The sequence below is a fragment of the Podarcis pityusensis genome (assembly GCF_964106645.2).
Source record: "Podarcis pityusensis genome assembly, chromosome: 1".
In the NCBI taxonomy this organism is placed as follows: domain Eukaryota; kingdom Metazoa; phylum Chordata; class Lepidosauria; order Squamata; family Lacertidae; genus Podarcis; species Podarcis pityusensis.
In genome coordinates, this window is record NC_138028.1 from 123,040,059 (window position 1) to 123,050,796 (window position 10,738).

General features: G+C 45.3%; 1 long non-coding RNA gene across 1 annotated transcript in view; it reads left to right on the forward strand.

Annotated features, from left to right (window-relative positions):
- LOC308458746 overlaps positions 1-10,441 on the forward strand; it is an 88,601-nt gene extending 78,160 nt beyond the window's left edge. The window contains exons 2-4 of the long non-coding RNA XR_013977636.1: positions 7,669-7,767; positions 8,375-8,574; positions 9,122-10,441. This is a non-coding gene — a long non-coding RNA (uncharacterized lncRNA). The remainder of the gene's footprint in view (positions 1-7,668; positions 7,768-8,374; positions 8,575-9,121) is intronic.
- Positions 10,442-10,738: the final 297 nt, after the last annotated feature.

Here is a 10,738-nt window from a genome sequence, read left to right on the forward strand (position 1 = left end):
GACTCACCCCCGGCCAGCCGTCCTTTGTCCTCCCTGGCTGAGGGTGGGTCAAAGGCCGGCTCAAGCAGGTGGGTGGCACCCGTCTAGGTGAGCTCTGCTCGGTGCCGCAAACCCCACCCACCTGTGGGGAAGGGAGGGCAGATATTCCCAGTACACTGAAGGAACTTCGATTTCCAGGACTATTTTCTGGCGTTGTGGGCTTTAAATGCGTACAGTGGTACCTCGGGTTACAGACACTTCAGGTTACAGACTCCGCTAACCCAGAAATAGTACCTCAGGTTAAGAACTTTGCTTCAGGATGAGAACAGAAATTGCGCAGCGGCAGTGGGAGGCCCCATTAGCTAAAGTGGTACCTCAGGTTAAGAACGGTTTCAGGTTAAGAACGGACCTCCAGAATGAATTAAGTTCTTAACCCGAGGTACCACTGTACTGTGTATGCAGTCAGTGAGGGCCTTTTCAAATTCTGTGATGCTGAGAAGTGCGATAGGGTCCTCATCCCCCAAGGAAAGGAAAGGCACAGGTGGGCCGCTTGTAGCTCAGGGGCCACATATGGCCCTCAACCTCATTTTATGTGGCCCTCCACACAGCCTCTGAAGCGGCTCCATTCTTTCATCCCATCAGAGTTCCTTCCTGCTTGCTTTAAAAGTGTTTCTCTTCGCCCCACAACAGCTATGTATTTTTAGAAAAAATGGAAGGGTAATAAACATGTATATATATCTAAAAACATGTATCCTGGGATCAAATCAGAAACCAGGATGGCTTTGACTGTCCCTTGGAAGATCTGCAATAGGGGGGGTGGGAGGTTCTTTCCCCAAAATCATAAACAAGGAAAAATGAATACATAAATAATAAACATAACACTGGTCAACAACAAATTTGTTGTCTGCGTTTTTCAGATGATTTAGGACGAATCTGATGCACTGAATCCAAAAATCACATTGGTTTTGCTCAATCAGGTCAAGTTTTTGAGCTATGGCCACATGTCGTTTTTTTACGTTTTTGTTCACATGTACGCTTCTGTGGAGCATTTTAGAAGAAGTTGGTGGGGGTAAAATGCCATGTCGAATAATTGTTTTGATTGGAAATGATTATTTTAATGACAAGAAGTATTCAGGTCCGATAGTTCTGGGTGATTATGGGTGATTAAGTGGAACTGGAAGAGTGGAAGGAATTTGTTCTGGTAGTGAAGAACTTTCTTGCAACAATAAGGCCAGAAACTATGCAGAACTTGTCAACAACATGCTGACTGCTTTCAGAAACCTGGGCTGCAACATGAGCGTCAAGATGCACTACCTATTTTCACATATGGACCGGTTTCCTGAGAACCTGGGTTCAATGAGTGATGAGCAGGGGGAGAGATTCCATCAGGACATGAAAGAGATGGAGACCAGGTATCAGGGTCGCTGGGACGCAGTCATGATGGCTGACTACTGTTGGACTCTGAAGAAAGACCTCCGTGCCGCTGAGCATTCCAGGAGTTCCAAGAAACGGAAGTTCAAGCCCTGAAGTTTGAAAAATGGTGAAGCAACATGCAATTTACGTGTACTTACCTTTATCAATGCCCACCATTCAGTTTACAGTAATCGATGTTTCTATCAGGTAATCAATATATGTTGTTGGAAAAACATTTTTTTCTCTTAAAAACATATTTAGGATATGTGTTGATAAAAATCAGCTGATAATGCCACAAAAATGTAATCGATTTTGTCACAAGATCTGATTTTTTTCAAATCAACATAGCACAAAAACCTGACCTGATGGAGAGAAACGGATGCCATTTCCTGATTCAGCAGTGCAAAAATACCCTAAATCAGTTGTAGAAATCTAGACAACATTCAAAAAAGTAAAAAATTGTTGCCCAGTGTAATAAACCTGGTTTCTGATTTGATCCCAGAATGTCCCACTTTTCCTTAGCATGTCCCTATTCTTATCAGATAAATGTTGGATGGTATGGATTTAAGCAACCCGCCCCCCCCCCCCGAGCCATTGAGATAGTAACTATACAACCTTTAGAAGACATTTGAAGGCAGTGCTGTATAGGGAAGTTTTTTAAAAATGTCTAATGTTTATCATCTATTTTTATATGTTGGAAGCCATGCAGAGTAGTTGGGGCAGCCCATTCAGATGGGCAGAGTATAAATAATAAATAAAATCAAATAAAATATTATTATTATTAGTATTATGGAATAAAGGTAAAGGGACCCGTGACCATTAGGTGCAGTCGCGGACGACTCTGGGGTTGCGGCGCTCATCTTGCTTTACTGGCCGAGGGAGCCGGCGTACAGCTTCCAAGTCATGTGGCCAGCATGACTAAGCCACTTCTGGCGAACCAGAGCAGTGCACGGAAACTCCATTTACCTTCCCGCCAGAGCGGTACCTATTTATCTACTTGCACTTTGAGGTGCTTTCAAACTGCTAGGTGGGCAGGAGCAGGGACTGAGCAACGGGAGCTCACCCCGTCGTGGGGATTCGAACCGCCGACCTTCTGATTGGCAAGTCCTAGGCTCTGTGGTTTAGACCACAGCGCCACCTGTGTCCCATATTATGGAATAGGACAACCCTATTTTCATTGGAGAAATGTTGGAGGCTATGCCATTGCTTACCCTGGATTCAATCTAACATCAAGTTCCCCTGTGTGCCCCCCCCCCCCCCGTTGAGAATTCTTGCATGTCTCCCATTCACTTTTCAGGAATGGATGGCTGAAATCTTGGGGCACATTCTCCTCTTAGAAAGGATTTGCCCATATTCTGATGATAGTTGGCAAAGCATGGACGGTTTTCCCATGGGACATATGGTGGTATGAGGTCACTAACCCTGTCTCCTTCTGCAAGGACACCTCCGGACCAAGATACCTAGAGATTCATAGCAACATTCTCAACGCCTTCCTGGTTTGCAGCAAAGCGAAAGACAGATGTTGGCTCTGTGACTGCCATCTGCTGGATCTATCACAAACTGTTTACATGCCTCCTATAAATTCTCCATTTTTCCTGCTAATCCACGCACAACAGACAAAGCACAAGAACCCAGGTTTGTCAGATCTAGTTTGTGTCTTTTCCCCCCTAGTACCCCAGAATCTACCAACTAGAACCCGGTGCAAAATACATAGAGTTAGATTTGAGCACATCCTCAACCTAAGGGGTTTGTTTTCAACACCAAAACTGAAGTGTCCTTCAGCAGAAAAAGCCCACTCCTTTCCTCTTTTCTGCTGCCTAATTTAGATGTGGAAAGTCGCTTTCTTGCTGCTACTATTGGCCATTAATGTGTTTGTTTATTTGTATGCCGTTTTCCCCACACAATTGTGTGAAACCCACCATTGCAGCTGGAAACCTGTCAGATGAACCAACGGTGTAAATAGCTATTAAAATAACCTGTGGAGTAATAATTACAAAGAAGGATAATGCCAATAAGTAAGTACACAATTAAAAAAACTACAATATTCCAATTAAACAATTGGGCTTAAAAAATTCACTCCAAACCTATTGCTGCTCATCCAGAGATCTGCCTTCTGCTGACTGGTAAATAGCAGCACTGCAATATTTTTCCACATTCCGCAAACCCTTTGCCAGATTCCACACCAGGAATATCCACTAGGGCTGGCTGATGTTGGGTTTTCAACATCTTGGTGTATTGCCAGCCAAACAACACGGTTTGGCAACATACCATGATGTTTAAAAAAGCTGTGTTGGCCCCAGCCGGTAAGATGCCAGGTGAAATTGCAGCTCTCATCGTGGAAGCTGAGGTGCTTTCATCCCAGCGCCACACGAGCTACCTTACCCATGCAAGGTAATATGCACCATTGTGTCCATTATTATTAGGGACACGGGTGGCACTGTGGTCTAAACCACAGAGCCTCTTGGGCTTGCCAATCAGAAGGTTGGCGGTTCGAATCCCTGCGACGGGGTGAGCTCCCGTTGCTCGGTCCCAGCTCCTGCCAACCTAGCAGTTCGAAAGCACGCCAGTCTAAGTAGATAAACAGGCACCGCTGCGGCGGGAAGGTAAACAGCATTTCCGTGCGCTCTGGTTTCCGTCATGGTGTTCTGTTGCGCCAGAAGCAGTTTAGTCATGCTGGGAACATGACCCAGGAAAGCTGTCTGTGGACAAATGCCGGCTCTCTCAGCCTGCAAGCGAGATGAGTGCCGCAACCCCATAGTCACCTTTGACTGGATTTAACCGTCCGGGGTCCTTTACCATTATACCTTTTAACCATTAATAATAATAATAATAATAATAATAATAATAATAATACCCCTACCCCCACTCATCTGGCTAGGTTGCCCCAGTCACTCTGGGCGGCTTCCAACACTTATAAAAACATAACAAAACATCAAACATTAAAAACTTCCCAATACAGGGCTGCCTTCAGATGTCTTCTAAAGGTTGTGTAGTTCTTTTTCTCCTTGACATGTAATGGGAGGGCGTTCCACAGGCTGGGCACCACTGTTAAGAAGGCCTTCTGCTTGGTTCCCTGTAACTTCACTTCTCGGAGTGAGGGAACTGCCAGAAGACTCTTGAAGCCGGACCTCAGTATCCAGGCTGAATGATGGGGGTGGAGACGCTCCATCAAGTTGCACCTGCCTTCACACTGCCCATGCATTGGGGACTCGGCTGAGTGCATGTAGACGCTTCCTGTGATTCGGAAACCACATTGAGAGAATTATGCTTGAATCAATTATGTTGAGTCCGTTCAGCGTTTGTTTATTCCAGCCAAATGGATGTCGTAACACTGCCGGGTGCATCCCCCTATATATCGCTGTTTGGAGCATATTAGATTAAATGTGCCATTCATTTAATTATAGCAAGGTCAGTAACTGTGCTAATGAATGAGCTAAACTGCCATGCATTTAGAGGTGCGAATGCTCATTTACTACTTAGAACACCCTCTGACTGCATAATTCCATAAAGCACACAAAAGCAGGAATGTGTGTGTAAGGGGAACGCTGAACCAATGAAAGCGCAAGGAAAATGCTAAGTGCCCTGAAAGGCTAAATAAAAAGACAGAAGAGTTTCACGTGCTTTGGAAAGCCTTTTACGATTTCTTGGAGCTAAGCTGACGCTGAAGATGCATTCACTTGGCTTTCCCTCCTGTAATAAAAAAGGTATCAAAGCAGCACATTTATTATGGATTGCCTAATTATTTAATGATGCTGCAGTTGTAAATAATTACGGGAAGTTCTCCCTCCTCCCCTCCCTCTCCCCAGCCAGTAAGTTTTCATTTAGAGGAAAAGATAAACCTACTTCAGTTACTGTCGAGAATGCAGTTCATACAGTGCAAGCATTTTTTTTTTTTACTAGTGTTTTGGACTGACGTTAATTATGTTCGACTGCAAATCTGTCATGGAAATAAACAGTTATTTACTCTACTACAGCGTAAGTGGCCAAGCCAGCTGGGATGACACCTGGGGCAGACTGCCCCCACTGCACCCCCCTTCCTCTACCACTGGATCATGGGGAGAGAGAGTGTGCTGGGCCCGGGAGTAACCCGTGAAACGCGGTCCAGGACTGGTCCTGAATCCGGAGGTTCTCCGGGGAGTCAGTCCAACATGACCAAGGCAGGGAACCAGGCAAGGACAGGTACAGGATCTCAGGCAGGATCTAGCATACAGCAATGTTGCTCCAGCAAACCTGGGGCGGGGTCTGACAGCCTTTTATCTTTCTCCGGGTAGCAGTCGGTCCTGAACCCTTGGCAACTCACCTCCCTGTTTCGCCCGAAGGCGAGCACTCCTCCTGCGAGTACTCAGGTCTCTCCTTCTCAGACCTTAGTCTCTGCAGCTCGGGAGACATCGGTGGGTTATTAGACCCAGGGGCCACCTCAGCCTCCCCTGACCCAATTGGTAGTGAAGCAGCTGTAAGTGATGACCCAGCTGAAGGCAACGAGGTAATCTGCGCATCTGGAGCCAGGGCAGGCTAAGGCCTCTGACTCGGCCCAGCTGGTGTTTGTTGCAGGGGAACCTGTGCAGACTGGGACTCTTCAGGATCAGGCCCCAGACTTGGTTCAGATGATGCCTGAGGCAAAGGATGTGGTGCAGACTGAGACTCTTCTGGTTCCAATTTTGAGCCCGAGTCCCAGGCCATCACAGAGAGAGAGAGAGAGGAGGAGCTAATGGGAAAATACATTAGCACAGCGGCCTCGTTAAGAAGTGAACAGTCTCTTAATTATTTTACTATACGTAGGCCTAGGGCTCTTTTGTAAAATAATCTATACTTCTCTCCTAAATCCATGAGCTTGCAGTGCGGTGGGTGTATTAGGCTGTGGGTTTTTGTGTGTGTGTGTGTGTGTGTGTGTGTGTGTGTAAAGATCAGAAGCATTTTTTAAAATTAGTTTTCCAATATACCCCAAATAATAGCTAAATTATAACAATAACAATTAATTCCCAAATTATACAGTTATCAAATTAGTACATTTTAGTTTAAAGTGGCTCCCTTACATGGCGGATTCGAATCTGAGATCCCATCAGCAGAATACGTTTAAAGCACTATCATACCACTTTAAACAGTCATGGCTTCCCCCAATGAATTCTGGGAACCGTCATTTGTGAAGGGTGCTGAGAGTTCTTAGGAGATCCTCACAGAGGTAGAGTTTCCAGAGTGGTTGAACAGTCAGTCCTTCTTTCCCAAGGAACTCTGGAAATTGCAGCTGTGTGAACAGGCATCTCCTAGCAACTCTTAGAACTCTTGACAAATGATTGCTCCCAAGATTCTTTGGGAGAAGCCACAACTGCTTTCAGTGGTATAATCATGCTTCAAATGTGTATCCCATATGGGGCTTTACCAAGTGAGTTGACTGAGGAGTGAAGTGCTTCTGAACATAACCTGCGGCCTGAAACACGGAGCGGGGGTGTCCCCTTGTCCTCCAGAAATGGCACCTCTTTTTCCTTTGCTCTTGCTTCTCTCTTTCTTTTGCATTTCTTGCCTTTCAGACCTCCTGAAATTTTGTAGGCTAAACCACCCACATATAACCAGCATACTTGAGTCTACAGTGGTACCTCTGGTTGCGAACGGGATCCGCTCCAGAGGCCCGTTCGCAACATGAAAAGAGCGTAGCCCGCAGTGGCGCCGTCTGCGCATGTGTGGGTTGCAACTCGCCGCTTCTGCGCATGCGCGAGCAGCGAAACCCGGACGTAACCCTTTTTGGTACTTCCGGGTCGCCACGGGACGTAACCTGAAAGAACGTAACATGAAGCGGACGTAACATGAGGTATGACTGTAATTAAAGCATGGAGGGGTTTATGCCATAGAGCAGAGGTCAGCAAACTTTTTCAGCAGGGGGCCGCTCCACTGTCCCTCAGACTATATTTTGGAAAAAAAATAAATGAACGAATTCCGATGCCCCACATATAACCCAGAGATGCATTTTAAATAAAAGCACACATTCTACTCATGTAACAACACACTGATTCCCAGACCGTCTGCGGGCTGGATTTAGAAGGCGCTTGGGCCAGATCCGGCCCCCGGGCCTTAGTTTGCCTACCCATGCCATAGAGTAAGTTGCCCTGCCTGTCACTTCCCCTCACCTTGGGAAGAAATAGGTAACTAAACCTTTGTTCCCTCAGTCTACATGTGAACTATGGTGCATGAGGAGCCCGAGCTGCTCTCTCCAGCTTCATGGCTTTAACCAGCCTCTTCTGTTTAAGGCAAGAATGGAGTCTGAAACTATTGTTTTCCTATTAGGAACTTTTACCATTTTGTAACCAAGCATCATTTCACTGCCTGTGCACCTTTTCTGATGGCTGCATGGAAAAGCACATGAATCTGACCTTTGGAGAATTTGTAAGTAAACCATTTTTAAAACTTACCAAACATGTGGTCTATCTGTATGCTAGGGGAAATAGGAAAATCTGGGAGGAGATTTTAAAGTGGGATACTTTGGAATTCACTGGAAATGGCCCATGTTAAAGTTTAACAGTCTATATTCCCACACTTTGCTTTGCTGCATGTTTTTTCATGTTAAATCTTTGCTGAGGTTCTCTCACGAAAGAGTACTTGCCTGAAACTTGGTTCTTGGCTTCTAAAGATTTCAACAAATTTAACACTGGAACTTTCTCAAATTATCACCGCAACCGCCTCATTGCTAAAAATGAGGCTCTATTGAAAGGAGCGCAGCAACGCTCCCCAGGAATCACGCTCATAATTCAGCGAACAGATTTCTTTTCAAATGTTTGTCATGCTAACATGATTTCATTTCGGGAAGAATGGCAAATGTTATTAAAAGTCAATGAAGCAAATGGAAGATGGGGATCGTTGAGCGAAAGACTGATAAAATCTGGCGGCCAATTATGTGGCATTTCTTGTCTTGGTTATGCTAATTCTACACGTTTTATCATATTTATGACTTTTAAAATGTGCATTGCTAAAAATTAATCTTTTTGTGCTTTAGGCACACTAGTCTGTGCTCACCCAAGGTTGTGAAGTAGCTTTCTGGAACTTGTGCAGTAGTTAGAAAGTTGAGGCTTGCGTACATCAACGGTATAAGACCTCTTGTTGGCCAAGAAAGTCTGAAAATAGCCTACTTACCTTCATAACCGTGGCTTCAGAGAGGAACCAAGCTACTCACATGATGGGACAAAGACCATGGAGGTATGTCCATCTTGCTAAAGCAACCTCTGACTGAGGGCCTCATTTCTGGAACATGTCAGAAATGTAAGCTGATACTTGTCCACCTGTCAGGGACCGTGCTGAGGAGGGCTGCACTGAGGAGGAATGGTGGAAGCCCCCCCCCCCGATCCTGAATCTTCCCAGGAGCAGGAGGACAGTATAGATTTGGAACAGCGGTTTGCAGAGGGATATAGTTCAGAAGTCAGAAGCTGGGGAATACTGGATGGGGAACAGCTAGGAGAAGAAGCACTGGAAGAGAGAGAGTTAACAGATTCTCAATCTCTGGACAGCATTCCTCTGCTCTCCCCCAAGGTCAAGAAGAGTTCAGAAAATGTCAGAACAGAAAGCACAGAGGGGACAACCTCAGATTACAAAATGTAGGAGGGACGTGGATTAATAGGGATGGAAGAGGGTGTAATCCTTAATTGGGAGCACCGCCATTTCTAGGAAATGTGTTCTTTTGTCTCTCGCTGTGATTATTAAAGAATCTAACTAGTAAGATGTTCCTTTTGTTTCATCTTATTTACAGCCACGGGGGAGGAAACTGATTCCCCGAAGCCTGACACCACCGTACACGTGGCTATGAAGTCTGAAGTTGCTTGAGCTCTCTCATAGGTCATGGACTCAGGTTGCTGTTATGCTGAGTCATCCTGAGCAATGCACTCAGGCTATACCTGGCTTGATCCGTAGGAAACAACCTTATTACTGAGTCCCTCCAGCTCAGGACTGTTTACACTGACAGAGCAGTTGCTCTCAAGGGTTTCAGATAGGGGTCTTTTGCAACCCTACCTAGAGATGCCCAGGACGTCATTTGAGACCTTTTCCATGCAAAGCATGTGGTATACTACTGAGCTGTGGCCCATCACCATGAGACACAGTCCTGCCTACCGTCAGAATAGGTAAAGGTAAAGGGACCCCTGACCATTAGGTCCAGTCGTGACCGACTCTGGGGTTGTGGCGCTCATCTCACTTTATTGGCCGAGGGAGCCGGCATACAGCTTCTGGGTCATGTGGCCAGCATGACTAAGCCTCTTCTGGCGAACCTGAGCAGTGCACGGAAATGCCGTTTACCTTCCCGCCGTAGCAGTACCTATTTATCTACTTGCACTTTGATGTGCTTTCAAACTGCTAGGTTGGCAGGAGCAGGGACCGAGCAACGGGAGCTCACCCCGTCGCGGGGATTTGAACCGCCGACCTTCTGATCAGCAAGTCCTAGGCTCTGTGGTTTAACCCACAGCACCACCCGCGTGGTGAATACCGTCAGAATAGGATGTCCCTATTTTCATCGGAGAAATGTTGGAGGGCATGATAATGGGATGCTCCTTCTGTGAACATGCCAGGGTTCACTGCAAACATGCTGATCCTTCCCCATTTTTTCTCTGTGGCCCTTTTTGACCCATAAGCCTAACAGCATTCATGACTTGAGTTTGCTATTGGAAGGAATGATAAAAGAAGTCCCAGTAAAGGTGTAGTGCATTGATTGTGGGGATTAATAATGCAAGTAAAGGTGAACCCTTTATGAAGAGGCTCAGACCAGTGTATGATAACTTATGGCAATTTCACACATTCAGATTTGCAGCGGAAAGGAAACCGTTGCCTTTGTCTAACATTACTCGCCAACTCAACCTTTCCGATATGAGAACGATTTGCAAATTGATATTTGGGGTTACATTATTCAATTAACATAACAATTATTTGTGGAAATGAGACCAACAGGTGTTCTTATGCATTCAGATGAACAATTGCGGCTTCTTACCTAATGCAGCACATTATTAACTTAACCGACTCTTCTCTTTTATCTCAATTAATTCCTCTATGTGTCGCATTTCTCTTATTAAATTCCAGTAACTGCAGCAATAAAGTTGACACGCTGAATATGATACGATGGGTGGTTTTACATTGCTCAGACTGCTTTTTTATAATACAATTATTAGGGGCTTCTTAAGTGTGATTCATTAAACTAATAGGATTTTAAAACAGCTACCCCGCTCATTGATTCTTACCTATAATCTGGGATGTTTTCTTGCACTAATAATTGGGCATGCTGTCACTTCGATGTTTGACATCGCCAGGGAAAAATAAAATAAAAGGACTTCTCCTTTCATCTTGTAGAAATGTTACTTGATGAATAATTCAATACATAATC